This window comes from Zalophus californianus, chromosome 12 (genome assembly GCF_009762305.2).
Source record: "Zalophus californianus isolate mZalCal1 chromosome 12, mZalCal1.pri.v2, whole genome shotgun sequence".
Classification (NCBI taxonomy): Eukaryota; Metazoa; Chordata; class Mammalia; order Carnivora; family Otariidae; genus Zalophus; species Zalophus californianus.
Window position 1 is genome coordinate 71,610,344 of NC_045606.1, and position 20,000 is coordinate 71,630,343.

General features: G+C 35.5%; 1 protein-coding gene across 1 annotated transcript in view; it reads left to right on the forward strand.

Annotated features, from left to right (window-relative positions):
* Positions 1-20,000, forward strand: part of FOXP2 (forkhead box P2) — a 553,196-nt gene that overhangs the window by 523,249 nt on the left and 9,947 nt on the right. The gene's annotated exons all lie outside the window — the stretch shown is intronic.

Genomic DNA, 20,000 nt, shown 5'->3' on the forward strand with positions numbered 1-20,000 from the left:
CGTGTTCCTGATATGAGAAAGTGTATCAAAGTCAGTTTTAATGCATCTTTTAGATTCTCTCCAGTGTGCCATAATGACTGTACCAGCAGTCCTCTACAAATTCTTAGTACTACTAACATTCTCTTGGGGGTAGAGCAGTGTCTAAGATGAGTCTACATCTTATGGGTCATTATCACAGTTTGGTTTGTATGGTGCAATAAAAATATTCATGATGGAATAAGTTGTCGTAATTTTTACTACTATTGCAGGTCTCTAAACCATTTATGAACTGTAGTCAAGATATTGCCCGTTTTTATAAACCGTAAAATGCAAAGTTTAACTGTTACCCACAGTTTACATAGAAGCTAGTAAAGTGTAACTTTTTGCCTGTCTTATAAATCAGTGTAATTACATATTCAACTTTAATTACTGGTGCGTCTGTATTGGCAAGGTTTATATGTTATATTTTATGCAAGACTACGATTCCTATTAATATTTAGCAGCTAACTATATCATTAATTACTCTAAAATCTTTCCCCTACCATCTTTTTAATGGAGCTGAGAGAGTAGATGTATTAAAAATTGATGTATTGTGGATTTCAGAAATGTGTATGACACTTTAAAAAATGCCTGGCCTTGTTCAATAGGCCAAGCATATCAGTTTCTTGTTTACTAAAAAGTATTGACCCTGGTAGAACTTAGAATGCAGGGGAAAAAATTATAATCTGAATAATGAAGCATATATGCCAGCCATCCAGTTGTTAGGATGAGTCGACACTTTATGTCCATACTTCCTGGAGTTAAACATCATATACTTCTAATTTCAAGTTATTGAGGTAAGAATAGTACCTTCTCTCATTTTTATATTTTCTTCCCCATCTCTGCATTAAAGATCTAGTCAAAGACCCAAATGAGAAATGTGGTCTTTATATGTGCTTATTTCCATCTGACCTTTCCTAGGATATTATTTTTGTTGACTTTTTAAACATCTTATTCTATTTGACATATTAATGTCTTTAAGATCATGCACCTAATTGCTTTATAGCACTTTTACTCTATCACCTTTGCAAAAAACACACTGTGAACATTAATGTGTTTTATCAGGTTCCAAACCATTACTTTTTCAAAATGGAAAAATTTGTCTTTTGGAAGTGTCTTTAGATGTATTAAATAATACAAAAGAAGTAATAAAACTCAAAGTAGAAAGAACATGAATATATGCTCTTGAGAGTAGCAGTACTCTAAAACAGGGAAAGTGAGCAATCAGACAAAAGTTTTTATACCTCTGCTTTATCCTATCAGCCAGGCAGTGGGTAGCTTGAGGCCTTTTACTTTTAGCAGTTCTCCTGAGTATGCTGGTGCTCGCTCTCTGTGTAAAATGCTAAAATAATAAAACTTTAAAGAGCAAACAAGAGTCAGATTCTGTTTTCCCCCTTTTAAAAAAGACCTATTTCAGAAAAATGAAAGACGTTCCTAATGAAAGTGTTTGAGCTGCTGGTATAACTCCCTGTGTTACTATGCAGTGGATAGTGGTGGTGTACATACAGAGAGGGTATGGAACGAGGTGTTTTCTTAAGTGTTAAGTGTCCAGTGATAAGAATATTAAAATAAAAAATTAATGATTCAATCAAATCATTTGTTAAACATTATATTTGACAACCTGAGATAATGGGCTAAATGACGGCATTGCCAGGTTAGTTATACTTTTTCATTTGGCAATTGCTATTTTAGATTCTTCATTTTATTATTAATTTAGTTCAGTTAAATGTGAAATACATCAGTGAAAAAATAGGATGTGTAAAATAATATATAAAAATTATAGATTTAATGCCTGATAGGTTTATAAAACTAAAATGTTCGTAGTCAACCTATCTGTACGTTTTCTGCGCTTATGAATTAGTGCATGTGAAAAATATTTATGTATATTTTCCATAGAGAGATGTAAGGGAAGCTTCCCTTGGCCTATTGGAAGTAGATTTCAGAAAAAGAAAAAAATTAGAGGAAGACCAAATCGGGTCTTTTCCTAAATTATACAAATTATAATCAAAATCTTAATTATCTTGCAAAATATTGAACTGTCATTCATTCTTTGAATCTGTTTCTGCTGTCATTAACTTTTTGTATATTAGACGTCAGATATTACTGGTGGAACGTCATCTCAGTATTCTGTATCTTCATCTTTATAGAGTGTTAATATGCTTGTACTTAAAGAATGTTAAGCATTTTATGTACATTATGAGGCAAAGGAAAAATATTATCTGATTCTCTCAATCAGAATTGGGCTGCATATAATTAAATGTACTTCAAAGTACTTTGAAAATTAAACAGAAGTGAAAACATTTAAACTGCATGCGTACGTGCCCTGAAATGAAGCCGTGGTCCTTGCTGTTTTGGAGGGGAGCATGGAGGGGAGTAGTTACACTCAACGGAAGAGTGAAGGAGAGGCAGAAAGGCCTACTGCTTCCGGTATGCGGGCTCTAGTGACAGATGGTAGGGGTTTCAATCTCAGAGTTAGCACTGAGTAGCTAAGTAGGAGTCATTTCTTTCCTGTTCTCTCAATTGAAAATGAAGTAAGTAATAATAATATCTACCTCATAAGATCCTTTCTTAAAAAAAAAAAAAGATTTTACTTATTTATTTGAGAGAGAGACAGCGAGAGAGGGAACACAAGCAGGGGGAGTGAGAGAGGGAGAAGCAGGCTGCCTGCAGAGCAGGGAGCCCGATGCGGGGCTCGATCCCAGGACCCCGGGATCATGACCTGAGCCGAAGGCAGGGGTTTAATGACTGAGCCACCCAGGCGCCCCTACCTCATAAGATTCTTTCAGATGAAACGAGTGCCTGGAAGATAATAATTCCTCCCCGTGTCCCTCACAGTGCTGTGTACACAGTTATATTACATCTTGTCATACCTCGTTGTTACTCTAAATGAAACTAAAAACAATACTAAGATATTTCACATCTTAATGCCTTTCTTAAGGCATTCCATAAATGTGTAGTTAGTTTCCTTGGCCATCCCTTTGCTTTTCCTCTCACCCCCTTATAATGCCTGAAGTAAGCCAATCCACAGAAGGAAACCATACGAGACAGAAATTTATGGTCAGGAGCAGGTTACTCAGAGTCAGCAGGGTAAGAGATTTTTCAGGAAAAAAAAAAAAGATGTTATCTGAGGTTACAGATAATTAACAATTATAACAATGAATAATACCAACCCAGAACAGGAGCTCATAATATATACCGAGAAAACAGTATTAGGTTTGATAGGAACTTAGATATAAAAAAATAGACTTTAGAATATATGAAGTGGTGGAAACAGACTGGTGAGTGTCTTAAATATCAAGGTGCAGTGTTTGTCTCTGTCAGTATGAAGCCTGGTGATGTTATGAGCTTGAGTTTCACACTGTCAGAGCTGTGCTTTAGGATGAGTAATCTGGAAGTGGGCTGAATGAAACTGACAAATGGTATGATATTCAGGAGTTGGGAGAGACTATAGAGCAGAAGAGAGATAGAGAGAGACTGAGAGCAGAAGATTGATTCTTGAGGTCGGTAGTACCTGACCTAAGTACAGGACTGGGCATGGAGAGCAAGGAGTCAATTCAAGAAGTGCTATGGAAAAAAAGACCAGACAAGACAACCCACTGAATGCTGGGGACAAAGAGGAAAATTAGGCAAAATCATAGCAACTTTGGAAGCTCACAAAGAGAAATAGAAGTCACAAGAGGGAAAATGATATGTTCACCATTTTACTTGTTGAATCCAAGAACATTAAGTGTCCTTAGATTCAGGAAATAGAACTTTGTTTGTTTAGTCTTTTTACTCAATTCCAAAATGGTAAATCCAAATCCAGATGGTAACATTGTAGAATATAGATGTATTCCTGGGATTGGTAGAGATGTTTTGAAGCTTTAGAAGGATGGAATAACTATGGGTTAATGCTTCTTACAAATTATCTTTGGAGAACAGGAGATGTCAAATTATCATCCACATTCTGCAGTTTGATCCTCCATATTTAACACTTTCTCTTCATTCCAAGTTTTACTCTTAGAATGCCCTGAATGAAGGCTTTTGCCAAACTAGTGCATTAATTTCGCCTTCACTGCTTGCCTTTCTGCCTTTTCCTTTTTCGTCTTTTCATCCTCTTTCTCTCACCTAAATCCTACTTCTCCTTAAGAGCCTGGTCCTATTTTCCCGGGAAACTTTCCCCAGAAACTGTGCTGTCAGGACCCACACTTCGTTCCACACTCTGGAGAGCTTACTCCCTGTACATTGTCTGCAACTAACACAGCCTGTGTCTGAGCACGTGCGCATTCATACCTAACTGCATGCTCACTTTGTAGACGGCCCCAGCTAAAGGACAGAAGCTATGTTTTAGACGTATTATAGGACCATACAAAGTAAGTAGTCAGTAACCATATGATGTGAGATAATGACTGTGGGAGATGAATTTATTTGAAATGGTGTGACTTCATGAAGCAATCCCTACAAGAGGAAAATCCAGGATTCTCTTAGAACCCTGAGGAAGAAGGGAGAACAAGGGATTTTTAGGAAGAAGAGATAACTAAATATAATGTTCATCTTTATGTGGAAGCTAATAGATCTTTCTAAATATTGGTAGAGTACACTTGTGAAGTTTTATTTTTTAATTTTAATTATTTAGTTTATATGTATTTTATAACTGTTCAAATTTATCTGAATAGTAAGTAGCAAGCCCCTTCACCTCATTCGTGATTATTTTCCCAGACCTTGTTAAATTTTATTTATCTTGTTGAAGGTGAATTAAAAAGAAAAAAATTTACTGAAATTAATTCTTTATTAATCAAATTGAATGTTTAAGGGGATTTTAGCAAAAAGTAGGAAAGGTTAAAGCCAGGTGGAACAATATAGATTCTATATACTAAGCTTTTTATACTTGTTTTGAGTCTTTTCAATCAAATAGATTTTTTTTTTAAAGATTTAATTTATTTTTTTGACAGCGAGAGACATAGTGAGAGAGGGAACACAAGCAGGGGAAATGGGAGAGGGAGAAGCAGGCTTCCTTCCAAGCAGGGGGCCCGATGCGGGGCTCGATCTCAGGACCCTGGGATCATGACCTGAGCAGAAGGCAGACGCTTAACGACTGAGCCACCCAGGTGCCCCTCAATAAATAGATTTTTAAAATCTTTATTTTCTACCGCTGTCAAAAGAGTTGGAGTCATCATGGTCTGAACAATGTAAAGAAAACTTCCTTAAGAGTCTGAGCTGTGGGGCATCAGTGGCTCAGTCAGTTAAGAATCCACCTCTTGCAGGGGGGTGGTGCCTGGGTGGCCCAGTCATTAGGCATCTGCCTTCAGCTCAGCTCATGATCCCAGGGTCCTGGGATCGAGCCCCGCATCAGGCTCCCTGCTCAGCGGGAAGCCTGCTTCTCCCTCTCCCACTCCCCCTGCTTGTGTTCCTGCTCTCGCTATCTCTCTCTCTCTGTCAAATAAATGAATAAAATCTTAAAAAAGAAAAAAGGATCCGCCTCTTGATTTTGGCTCAGGTCATGATCTCAGGGTTGTGATAGAGCCTAGCATCAGGCTGTGTGCTGGGTGTGGAGCCGCTTAAGGTTCTCTCCATTTGCCCTTCCCCACCTCTTCCTTTCTCTAGCTCCTTCTAAAAAGAAAAAAAAAAAAAGCTGAGTTGTGTATCATTCAACTTTAGGATACTCTTCCCTTACGCACCTCAATGCCAATATTCCCTGCTTATTGATTTCTGAGAGTTCTATAGAATATGGATAAAATTAATTTAGATTCCTATTTTATATCAATATTTGCCTCTTAAAAAGACTACTTAACAGAGGATTGATGCTGTGTTCAAGTGGAAATAATTTGAACTTAATCTCTTCTCCAATGTGTTAAACTTGACTGAAAAGACAAGAAAACATTTAGAGCAGAGCTGGAAGGTGAACTCATACTGGTAGAATCAATCCATTTCCTGTCTCCTTGCAAACCTGAAGCAAAAAGAGAAGTTTAGTGATATACCTACCATAGTTAGTTCAACTTGGTTGTTTCTTTTTTTTTACTAATCAGTTGTTTCTCCTCACTCTCAGTAAGTTGGCTCAGATTTGCCTTTCTTCTCTTGAAAAATGTTAAATGAGATTCCTATTTTTATATTTTCAAATTTTGTTTCTAGAGATCAAAATCAATGCTCTTCCTGAACCGGTTTTCTATTGAGGGCTTTAGGCAAAAAGCCCTCCATTGTCATGTCGTTCCCCTTTCTGATTATTAGAGTCTCCTACTGTTGAGTTTTCAGATCATTTCTTACATGTCATTCCTGAATCCTCTTAGCCCCTATGTCATTTCAAAGTTCTACTTGCTAATATTCTATATTAGTTGCAGGTGATTATTATATTTTCTCCCTCTTATTAAAGCAAATATTTGAAGTTTGAGAGTTAATAATCTTCTATATAGAACCAGAATGTTAATATGGTTCATATAAGACTGGAAAATAAATTTGTTGTGTTCTTAGAAGCCAAGACTTTAGAGTAAGGCAATCAAAAGCTGAGGCATCATATAAAAGGAGTAGTGTAGTATTATTTCAGGACTGCAGTGGGGATCCCATTAATCTTTTTGATTGAGATGTTGAACACATATTCTATATGCCCCAGAACTTTCTACACCTCACATGTCCCAGTCCTCTTTACAACATGCTTCTCTAGAAGCTCAGTTGTATCATTCCACTGCTAAACTTTAGCCTGTCCCGGCAATAATATTTTGCAACCAAAGACAGCTAAAAGGGACCTCCAGACTCCCATTTTGTAAAACAATATTGAAAATCTAAGATAAATCGTGAATGTTATGAAGTATAATGAAGATATTCAAATATATAATATTGCCTTTCTTCCTTCTATTCTCTTTGGCTACCTTAAAATTTAAATTGCTCTTCATAGGCACATGTAGAATTTGCAGACCCTACCCCTTTAGTTGGTGTTATTTTATATAAAATCCCTACAGACCTTAGATCTCTCTGTGGACAAAAGCATTTAAAATTGGAGTGGCTCTGTATTTCAGAGGAAAGCAGTTAAAAGTGACTGACAACTTGAGCAAGAAGAATGCTCCCTCTCATTGTTTTCATGCCTGTTAAGTCCACACTATTTTTAATGATATTTTGGATCATTAAGAGGCGTTACGAAGCTCTAAATGTAAAAGCTTTTTTTTTCGCCTTGCTTTACATATGCTTTTGCAGATTTTCTAATTTACACCTTTTCAGTCACCTTTAGTTTTTTGGGGGTTTTTTTTTTTGGTCCTAACATTTCTGGGTCTCATAATTTTCATTCTGATTTAATTCCATTTTTATTTAATCTCTGAACTTTTCATTAACTTTGCTAGTTAGCTTTGAGATCTCTTTCCAAAGTGATTGTACAGAATGTATGATTATGCCAGCTCTTTATCATCTCATCTTTTTTTTTTTTCAAGCGCTACAAGTGTGGCTCAGTGGATGCTGTTCTTTTTTACATTATTCCGGTCCCCATATGTGGCACTTACAACTCATTCCAGTTCCTCTTAATAAAAAGATCCTCCCAGAGGTACAGTGCCTTCAGCTAAAAGGTGTTGTATCCCTACCGTGCCAATTGTGGAAATTTATGGGTTCCTATAGGGTTTTGAAGGATTTTTATAGAACTCTACAGATGATATCTGACAGCCATGGTATGAATCCCCACCATTTAGGCAAAGTGTGTCAGAAAACTTTTAGCTGACAGCATTGTAGCTTACTGCTTCTGTTTCATATCTAAAGAAGATACTTTGTTAGAAGGTACATCTTCATTTGCACTAACACTAGTTGAGCCTTAGAAATTTCCTTTCTCTAAGGGTCAAAATGTCATTCGACTGAATTGCTAAAAAATGAATATTGCTATTCAGTATTAATTTCTTCCTACTTCTACTACCAGGGAAAAAGGAAATTTTTTACATACCCACATGGTATTTTAACTTCAGCTTTTGACCTCGGGCTTGGGAAGTAGAGGTATACTTGGTGACTATGGGCATTTTATGACTAAAGGTGTTTATTATGTAAAGTCAACTATCATTTCAGAATATATACTTAATGTGAAGTTGCTTTCCATGATAAAAAATATTTTAATGTATGTTAAAATTATATGTATTTTAACTACTTCGGCAGAATTTAAAATTGATCATTAACATAAGTACCACAATATACTTGAATAATTTGGCACCAAAAAATACAGTTTAAAACATTATCTCAGGGTTTCTACCTTCCATATGCAGTTTTCATCATTAGGATAGAATTCAAGAATTTGTATAAGCAACAGATGACCAAATAGTTTAATATAGCTAGTGGAAACTAACGTTCTTTAGTTTGTTCAACATCATCTTAATCTCTGAAGACTAAAAATGGAGTAGCATCATCAAAACAGTTAAAAGTCAGAGCAAAAGTATTCATTGGTCACACAACGTTACCTTACCATGGAAAAATTTACATTCGCAACATTAAATCTAAGATCCTTTTGCTAATTAGCAGGTCAAAAAAAAGGACAAAACATATTAGATTTAGAATAAGAGGTAAATATTGGTTTTACTCCCTATTTCAATCTCATGTTTAGCACTAACAGAGCATAATTTAGCATAGTTCAGGAGAAAACTGAACACTGAGTCGGTCCCACAGTTTAATTTGAGCAAAGGAATAGTTTCAGCGGAGCAACTGGTCTCACAGATTTGACAGACCTAATGGCATGAACCATACAACTGTAATCCCGGTGGAGAGCCATCTCTGTAAAAATATCCAGGAGGTAGCTCCATCAAGAGCTAGCAGTGGATGGGCAGTATCCCATCAGGCCATTTGGCAAAGGGAAATAGACAGCAGTCCAGAAAAACGGATGAGCCACATCAGCAAGAGCTAGCCACAACCAGAGGACCCAATTATAGGAGTTTGAGGGCAAGGTCTTCAAGGACCCGGAACCAAGTTATCAAAGAGGGAATTGGAGCTGAACAGGGACGTATGTTTTTTATACCCTCATACCCATCCTGACAGTTTTGACTGAAACTTAGTCCAAGAAACAAGGCAAAAACACAAGTCTTGGATGAATGATTTAAAGGAGTTCTGGAGCAGCCCCAAAGCTGTCTTAGTGGCCGAGTGTCAAGATATAATTTAGACTTTTTTTTATTTCACTGGCCAACAGATTAGAAATATAAAGGTCCTTAGCTCCATAGCCAGATGTTTGTTGAAAGTTTCCATTTATGAAACACAAAATGGAATAGTACCAATTGTATCTCAATAGGCAACTAGTGTGATTCTGAGTGAGATTGGGCAAAATCTATTTGTGCTCATCAAGGATCAAAGTAATTACATCTGTATTTTCATTTTATTACAGCTGTTTGGGTCACATCTATTACTGTTATCAATCAAGTAGAATGATAAATCATAATGAATTTTGTTGTTATGTTTTTTCAAGAGCACTGCAGCAAAACTATCTGAAATCATTTGGGAGTGAACCTTCAAATCATGTAAAATCCAGTTTCTTTAAACAATGTTGCATAAATTTGAATAAATTTCAATATACGCTGAAGGTAAGGGCAAGAAATCTTAGAGAAATTTTGATATACATATATATGCATGCAATTTATAAAATTATGTTTTATTAACCTTAATCCACCTTTTTGTTATATTTCTTAGAATTTCTATTGACTTTAAATGGAACTTTGGAACTCCATCTCGGGGTCAGACCTATTGGAATGTAGGATAGAATTATAAACTGCATCCTTAAGACTGGCAATGTATCTTAGAAGAAAAACTTTTATTATAATCATCTGGAAATAATATTCCTTTGCAGTCGAACTCTAAATGGCTGTGGTTTTTTAGGTGACAGATTAAGGGAGATATAAGATTTATTAAATATATTAGAATTAAAGTTGTATTCTGACCTTAAGATGAAAAATTAAAATTTATTTGTCTGTTTATCTTTAGCCAAGGCAAAAAGGTATAGGGAATTGAGTAGGGCATTTTCTAACTATATTCTGAATAAAAGAAACAATAACAAGGTATATATAGAATGAGGAATCATTTGTTCACTTCACTCCAATTTTTCTGTCTCCCTCTTAAGGGTTACACACTTCTGGGAGGAGGAATATTTTTCTTTTCATCAAGAGATAAGCAGAATTTTTATTCGTTGAAATGGGATAATACTGGAGTAATTGTTCTGGGTACTGTTCTAATGGCAGCTATGTGTAGATTCATTCAAATCAAAATAAAGATAATTCAGTCAACAGTAAATTTTTGTGATAAATGTTATTTTAGTTTACAAAAGAGAGAATCTTGAAAAATAATAAACTGGAAAAAATTGAAACATACTAATAAAGATCTGTTTTATAATTCCTTAATTAATAGTGACTTTATCATGTCTAGTTGTTTTAATTATATGGACTTCTTACTGACTTTTGTAAATAAGAGAATTAAATATTTCTCTAATATGTGCTTAATTTAGAAGATAAAATCTATATTTTACTGGAAGAAGTCAGCATTATCATTTCAAAAGAATAAAATCTTAAGTAAAATTAAGTAAACAATTTCTTAAGGACAGTGTAACTTTGTGATTTAATTACTCACATTAGCCTAAGATCATCTCTCATTTTAAGAAGTACTAAGAAAATGTTCTTTTAAAAACAAACTTTTCCTTTTAAAACTTTAATGTTATTTATTAGCTTATTTCTTTGATATATTAAACTAAAATACTTCCCACACAAAATATTACAAATGTTTAAGAAACATGAATTGTTTCTCATTTCAACATGACTTTATACAAATGGAGATAACTAAACTTGTAATTTTTATAAGTCTACCCTTAAATTCCAAAGATAATTATATCATTTCCTTGTGTATGTACTAGAAGGAAATGAGTAAAATTGAATTTCCCTAATCTCCATTTTTCATATGCTTTCTAAATGAACATCGATTATTTCACCAGTTTTCCTGTAAAACTTGTTCTTCTTTGGGGAAAAAAACCCAACTTTTTAAAAAATTACTTGTTTTATGTGATTGTCTCTACTAAGATACTAGTTACTAAGTTAGCTACTGAAAAATAACAAAACCAAAAATTGAGTCTCGTGAAACTACATCTTTCCATCTTAATAAAGGATTTGTGCTTCTGTTTTGGAATTCATTTTATGTCTGCAAAACAAGGATATTTATGTAGTAAGCCTGAGGGCTGTGCCATTAGCAAATACAAACTAATTGAATCAAATTTTATTAAAGCACATATAAAATGGATAGTTAAAGTGCTAATCTTATACTTTGATTTTTTTTATAATGCTTACCTACTAGTGGTTATCATTATTCATGCAACAGTTCTGTGCCAAGAACTAACTAGACTTGGTAGATAGTTAAAAGAAAATCCCATCTTATCCAGGTATTTCCTTTTAATTAGAAAAATTTTGATGTTGTTTTGTGAAACAGTCAAGTCCTGTGCAAATCAATGGACAGCATTAGCCTATAGCAATAATCAGTGTACTCTGATGTATCTCAAGGTCATGAATCAACAATTAGGACATAATGATAAGTAAGAGATAAAGAATTTGTATGACTTTAAATATTTTCTGTTGGACTTATTCAGTGCATCCCATATAAGTTAAAGATATCCAAACTAAATCAAGTAGAAGTAAAGCATGGTTAAGGACTACACATATTTCAATATATTCAGTATGTTTCTCAAAGTAACTGCAAATATAAGTTCATTTCACTGGATAAAGATTGCTATATTGGGTCAAATAAAATCAATTTCCATAGTAAAATTGAAGCATTAAGGCCCTAACACTATTTCTGAGAATAGGTTTTTTACTATTATCCTGGGAGTAACATTTTTTTGTAGTAAAAACCCATAGTCACTGATGGAAGCATGTTTTATCCTTCTGGTGTGCTAGGGCAGGGGGAGAGGCTAAAAATATTCTTGTAAGATTTTTAAAAGGTATATTATATCTCTGTAAAAAAATTGTTTATTACTCTTTTCAGTGGGTACACTATATGAAATGTATTAAAGTTTTTCTGAAATAACTAGGATTACCTAAAGAAAAGATACAAGTCAATCTCCTATAATTAGTAAAACACAAAACCAATTTTAATCTAGTCTTATATTTAGTTTTGACTTGTACATGTTTGATAAAATTAACTTTACATTTCCTGAAATTGCCTGTATTGAAGATATGATCCATTAATTGTAAATTTTTTTACAGCATTTGTTGACATCTACCATAACATTTAAGACTTTAAGATTAAAGATTTTATCATTAGCTTCATGGTGTTAGTAAATATTGTATTTCTGAAAGGCTCAATCAAATTTACATTATGTCACTGAGTTTTTCTCATAAATAATGACACCATGTAAATATTTTAATTGTCACATCTGATAATATCTAAATAAGGACACTCTGTTGATTCTACAGTCTAACATCTATTTACTTAAATACATTTTGAATGTCTCAGTTTAAGAGAACTTTATTCACAGTACTTCCTTATTCTAAGAACAAAACAAAACCCAGAAACAGTTTATCAGACCTTTTACTTAGTCTTGAGGAGGGAGCAAATGAAGACAATTTACATTCCTTTAGGGAATATACTGTGTGACCACAATCTAAAAAGGTAAACTTCCCCATTATAATTTGACTCTTTGCTTTAGGGTATAGGCAAACATTAACATTTCTTCTGCCTTTCATTAGTGCCTTGGATACTAACAAATTTCACAACTGAAGAAGCAACACATTTCTTTAGGCAACGAATCAATCTGTTAATGTAGTTAGTCCTCTGTGTGTTCGGGGTATACCACTACTGAGGGTAGACTGTAAAACTGAAAGATTAAACTAGAGTATAAAAATCAGTTGCTACTTTGCATTTCCTTCTGCTAGAGGCTTGGCTGGTTGCACAGAACAGAGATGAGTTTCATTCATTTAAGTTGAACAAACATTTAATGAGCAACTATTATGTGCAACACACTGTGCTAAAAAACTGGCAGATGGTCTGCATCCACAAAGAGGTAAAATTCGAGTAGAGGGGTGGATTATGCACGTAGGTAGTATGAGAGACAAAGTAAAGGAAGGAAGAGCCCTACAACCAAATTGTAAATTCAAAGCCTTATGTGTAGGCACACGGACAATCAGAAAAGGCTTTGTGGGGGTTGTAGCTTTGAGTTAGGCTTAACAGGAAGTAGATTTTTAGGGTGAACTTCATGAAATTATTGCTATTCAACAGGTTTTGCTTGCAAAAATAGTAATCAGATTGTTCAACCTAATATTAAGCAGAGATGAGGAAAGAGAGGGTAGGTGCAAAGGATTTGAGGATTACCAGCAAAGGTGACTGAGGTATAAATCATGGGTTTCATTCAGAGAACAGGTAATAATTCCTCTGCCTGCCTCGAGCGGTATCCTTGCAGCATGAGATTGGTCAGGGACCGGGAGCCCTATCTTACAGTTCACTAGTCTCCAAGCTAATGGTAGGGTAGGGACATTTCAAAAATTCACCAATTATTTGGAGATTCTTAGCAAAACCCTCACGGATATATGTTACCTACTTTTAAAAAGGCTTACCTCTTTTTTTGTTGTTGTTCGTAATCTCTGGAAATACTAGATTTTTTGGACTTGAGAAAGTAGCCATACTTTGTGCCCTTTTCCTTCGATATTCCGTTTTAAAATACATTTTTCTTTTTAAGTTTTTGTTTAAATTCCAGTTAGTTAACATACGGTGTAAGATTAGTTTCAGGTGTACAATTTAGTGATCAGCTCTTCCATACAACATCTGGTGCTTATCGCAACAAGTGCCCTCCTTAATCCCCATCACTTACTTAACCCATCTCCCGAACCACCTCCCCTCTGGTAACCATCAGTTTGTGCTCCATAGTTAAGAGTCTGTTTCTTGGTTTGCATTTCTCTCTCTTTTTTCCCCTTTGCTCATTTGTTTTCTTTCATAAATTCTACATATGAGTGTGAAATCATACGGTATTGGTCTTTCTCTGACTGACTGACTTCACTTAGTGTAATACTCTCTAGCTTCATCCATTTTGTTGCAAATGGAGAGATTTCATTCTTTCTTATGGCGGAGTAGTATTCCACTGTACATACATAACCACTTCTTCTGTGTCCATTCATCAGTCTGTGGACACTTAGGCTGTTTCCGTAATTTGGCTAATGTAGATAATGCTGCTATAAACTTTGGGGTCCGTGTATCCCTTTGATTTAGTATTTTTGTATTCTTTGGGTAAATATCTAGTAGTGCAATTGCTGGATCATAGGATAGTTCTATTTTTAACTTTTTGAGGAACCTCCATACTGTTTTCCAGAGTGGCTAACCCAGTTTGCATTCCCACCTACAGTGTAAGAGTGTTCCCCTTTCTCTGCATCCTCACCAACACCTGTTGTTTCTTGTATTATTGATTTTAACCATTCTGACAGGTGTGAGGTGATAGCTTATTGTAGTTTTGATTTGTATTTTTTTGATAATGAGTGATATTGAGCATCTTTTTGTGTGTCTGTTGGCCATCTGGATGTCGTCTTTAGAGAAATGTCTATTCATGTCTTCTCATCTTTTATTTGGATTATTCATTTTTGGGGTGTTGAGTCTTATAAGTTCTTTATACATTTTGGATATTAATCCTTTATCAGATATGTCATTTGCAAATATCTTCTCCCATTCCATGGGTTGACTTTTAGTTTTATTGATTGTCTCCTTTGCTGTGCAGAAGCTTTTTAATTTGATGAAGCCTTTAAAATGATGTAAGAACACAGACTAAAGATTAAAAATAAATCAAATTTCTTGATACCAAGTGTCAACAGCCTATATGAGTTTTTGTGGTCATTGCTGCTATTGGCATCTTAATCATAAAGAGGACAATAGAGTTTTATTTTCAATATCTTCCGGTCTTCCACTTTCTAACATCAAGCTTTCTGGGATCAACTTCTCCTCTTCCTTGAGCAATTAAAACAACAAATTTAAAGATTCATCAAAATTGCATATGAGTTATGAACAGTCATCTCTTTTAATTTTTAGAATTTTTCACATAGATTTAGACCCTTCTAGCTCCATGGTAGAGTTTATGAGGGAACTATTTCCCATATGTATAAATTTAGGAGCAATGGATGCAAAGCCTTTTTACTCCATGACCTATAGCCTAAATTCTTCACTTCTCTCCACTGTTTCTAATCCCTCCACCTTAGCCCTGACCATCATTACCTTATTACACTGTTTTAGTGACCTCCTAACTGGTAATCCTATGTCCAGTGTCCTACCCTCAGTCTAGACTTTGTAAGTTAATCCTCCAAAAACTCTTCTATCTTTTCACTGCGGGGCTCAGAAGCCATCAATAGCCCTTCAGCTGGCAGAGAATAAATTTTAAACTCCATAAAATGCAACTCAAGGGCCCTTCACCATCTGACCTTGTTCTGCTTTCTAACATATTTCTTTATTACCAACCCTCCTTTCTCCATGGCCTCTGCACACATTCAGGGTTCCCACAACACATTTAAGATTATCCATTTTCCCCATTTCCACTCAGAAGGCTCTTTGCCTTGTCTCTGCATTATGAACATTTTCACATATTTCAAAGCCTACCTGAAATGACACCTCCCTCCTTCATAAAGCACTCACTGATTGCATTGCCAGGATTTACCTCCCCTCTTTCCTAACACTTTCTCGATCACATCCTGTCTGGTATCAAAGTTACTTGTGTATACATCGTACTTCCTCTGCAGCACTGGAAACTCTATGAAAACCATTGTCCATATCAGCCCTTAGTCCAGTGGTTTGCACATCATGTCTATTGAATTGATTTCTTTTCACTTCTAACAAGAAGTAACTTTTATCCTTCTAGAAGTACTTCCCTTTCATTTATTGGCTTTGTACCTCTCTGTCAGGAATAATGACAGACTTTCTGTCTCTCCACCACTAAATACTCTCCTTCCAATTATCTAAAGAAATTCCAAATAGCATTCGAATTCTCCCAAGTGTAAATTATCTTAAATTAGGAGGTGGGTATGCCTTCTTTAAGCAAGAAACCTAAGTCCCTGCTTTTCTGTAGTAAATAGGACGTAGTGGACTAAACAGAGTAGCTGAATTATAAATCTTCTATTTTGTGGAAAGAAAAGCTTTTAAACCATTCACGATGAATTTCTAGATTCTGGTTGGAAAGCATACCCGCTATTTACCAAGTGGATCATTTGCTTTAAAATCAAAGATAAACTTGCTTCCAAATCCACTTAAAGAAATACAACATATTTATCAGGTTAAGAACTGCTAACGTTTACCTTCTGATTGCACCCTTCTGTGCCAAAGGTTTGTCCTCCTAAGTCTGTACTAATACAGATGCCTGGCTTGCGTTAGGTGCCCAGTAAGTAAATAAATGGCTGGCAAAACCATCCGATCTGGACTTTGTAGACTCCGTCCTTAAGATATGTTAAACATAAGTCTCTTTATTATCCTTTATTCAAGATCTCATGAGGAAGACAATAAAAATCAGTGACTCTACTAGTTTTATTTTTCTTTCTTTATGTCCTTAAGTTAAAAAATAAAGCTAAGTCTTTGATGTTTCAAATGTCTATCATCTGTTTTATTCCTGGAAACAACTGATTTTGTTTGTTTGAAGTAGCTTCTACTTTACTTATTATTAAGGACGGCAGTTTAATCTGTAAGACACCTCAAGTCATCACTGAAGGAACAGTGCATAAATTTCAGATCAGTTGGGGGGAAGAATGGCATGATGAATATCCCAACCATCTTCAAACCCAGAAAGAGTTATCACCAGAATAGTCAAGGATTTCTCTCTTTTGTCCGTCTGAGCTTTCTCTTACTTTGTTATCTTAAAAGAATTCCATTAAGAGTATACATGCTTTGAGATTCTTCTTAGAGGCAGATAATCTCTCCCAGCTGTTAATTCCTCCCATCTCACTTAATTGCTCCTTCTCTTAGTACAGTTACGACGGGCCATCTTGTAGTTATTTGAGTACATATTTCTTCCATATTAGACTGAAAGTTCTTTCATAGATATTTAATGCCCCCACAGTGCCTTATATATAGAAGGTACTCAATAAACTTCTGTTAAATTAATTATTGGCATTAAGAGATAATAGTTACATGTTATTGGCTTCTCCTGTCAAAGCAGAATTGATGCTCTTTACGTTATTACAGACACAGGGGACTTGGCTTAATCCACAGCATAAAGGAATTTGGGGCAGAAAAAATTTCTTCCTAACAGGTGTATGTATATTGCTAGATCTCTGAGAATTTCCACTTTTTAGTCAACTTTGAGTTCATCTATTTAAGGTTTCTCCAGCTAAACATATATAATCAGACTTCATAAGCCCTCATGTCCATAGCACATGTGATGCAGGCAGGGACCATTCAGTGCATGCATAATAATGGTTTAGCAGCAAGCTAATGATGAGGCCTGGGATGGATGACTGAGGCGAGTGAGTATAGGAGCTCTATGTAGAGAGCTTTGCAATGATGGCCCTTCTACTTTGGAAATTTGCTTTCCTCTGTTGATCTGAAAAGGATCCAAGATTTGAGGCACCTGGGGGGCATAGTTGGTTACGCATTCGACTCCTGATTTCGGCTCAGGTCATGATCTCAGGCTCAGGCTACTGAGCGCCATGTCAGGCTCCACACTCAGCACAGAGTCTGCTCCTCCCTCTCCCTCTGCTCCTCACCCTGCTTGCATGCTCGCGCTTTCTCGCTCTCTCTCAAATAAATAAATAAAATCTTTAACAAATATTAAAAAATAAAAATAAAAAATAAAAACGATCCGAGATATGACATGAGCTTTTGGCTTAGTGTTTTAGTGTTCAGGAAATTATTCGTAAATAATTCTTTGCAATAATTATAGGACTATGTTGTGTTACTTTGTTTCCTTGATTTTATTACCTTAAATGTACTTTTGAGGAAGGGCAGCTCTTATTAGGATTACTTTAATAACCCTAATGTCTGGCATCTGATATGTGGGGCACATACATCATTCTTTTATGACTTTTCTGATACAGTAATAAAAATCTCACTTTGGGAGAAGGGCTAAAATATTTTTAGAGCTAATTAAGCTCATACAGTGTTTAAAAATTAATTCATGTATTTATACCATACCTTCTCCCAAAAAAGTATTTAAGGTTGTAATTGTATCATGACTGTGTCTAACGTTTATTGATCGCTTATGACCCAGGCACTGTGCCGGCTGGTTTACATATATGAAAAATCCTTTAATCCTCATAACAATTGTATAAAATAGGTACTTTCTTATTTCTCCTTTATGGGTAAAGAAAAGGAGGTACAGAGACATTAAGTAACTTCCCCAAGGTCACATAGCTAGGAAGTAAGGGAGCCAGGATTCAAACCCAAACGTTTTATCCTCAAAGCCCACTATATTATTAACCATTTAACCACTGCTGCATGACCAAAGGTTATAAATGAGGTACCTAAACTGTTCAGTATTACTTTATACTATACTTATAAGTTAATCAAAATACTAAGTGCATAAAATTTGTTATATTAAATTACATCCTGGGTAATTAAAAACTGTAAAATAATTTCACTTGAGAAGGGGATACAGAGGGAAGAATTGGTGAGCACTGAGCAGAGAGGGTGTTTCTTTAAAAGGGCTCCTTTATTTTATTTGAATTGTCAGAAATGTTTCTATGGTGGAGGGGAGCATTTTTCCTAAAAGAATTCTTATCCTATAGTGATGTTCGCACATTAGGTACCTTAAAGAAGTGAACATTACAGAAATAGCTACCTTTTTTTTTTCCAGAAGTAAATTAAACGAGGGACGCCTGGGTGGCTCAGTCGGTTTAGCATCTGCCTTCAGCTCAGGTCATGATCTCAGGGTCCTGGGATCGAGTCCTGCATCAGACTCCTTGCTCAGTAGGGAGCCTGCTTCTCTCTCCGCCTGCCCCTCCCCCTGCTTGTGCTCTCTCTCTCTGACAAATAAATAAATAAAATCTTTTAAAAAAATAAAGGATCCTGGTATCTGTAATGGGGGCAAGAAGGGAAAGATATTGCTAATGGCCACAGAAGAGACTAATTTCCCATTTGTCCTGCAATCCACCAAAGACATGTGGTCTCCTGGTGTTTGATTTCCCTTCAGTTGTCACACAACAGAACGAGTGGAAGCATGAAGCTCTCTGAGATCCAAAAATGAGAAACTTCATATGAGTACTGGTAATCACGATTGAATTTTACTTTTCATTGAAAAGGATTCCATCCATTTAGAGGCATAGGTCCTGTAACTTTCAAGCAATTTTATTCTCAGAGATGTTTAACCTCTCTTCTTACTTTTTATTTCTTTCTTAGACATTAGATTGGTAGCAATCAGTATTTTAAAAATTGAGCATTAATAATTATTGGCTTTGATTTTACTTTATTTTAGTAAGTTAGCAGCCTAATACTGTAACCTTAAGGGAAAATTTTATTTACATTTTCCCAGGTCTCATACCTTGTTTGTGAACTAATTCTGGATGGAAAGGATTCCAAGAATACGTAATTCCGGGAAGAAATTTTCCCTTTCCCTCTCTCTCTCTCTCTTTTTTTAGTGGGCTCCACACCCAATGTGGGGCTTGAACTCATGACCCTGAGATCAAGAGGTGCATGTCCCATGGACTGAGCCAGCCAGGCATCCCAAAATTTTATCTTTTAGAATTAGTGCAAATGAAACTCTTGGTGACTTGTTGGCACATCATTTATTTGATCAACATGTATTTACTAGGTACTTGCTATATGCGTGGCTCTCCTGGTCTGTGAAGCTCATAGCCTCGTCGGCAAGACTTGGTACAGCCACCACTAGAAGGAGTTACAGTGCACCTGATTAAGGCAAAATGGGATAGCAGGAATAACAGGTTCCAAGAAACATTCCAGAGGCCAGCATGTGCACTAGTCCTAGCTCCACCTGTACTTACAACACTTGGAGAGTGACTTCTTTTCTAATCTATGCAATGGGAGCATTGAAAAAATTATGTTTGATATAGTCTTAGGATTCAAAGATTCTGTAGTTTTGAGCATCAGAATGATTAACAAAAAAAAAAATGCTTTGGGGG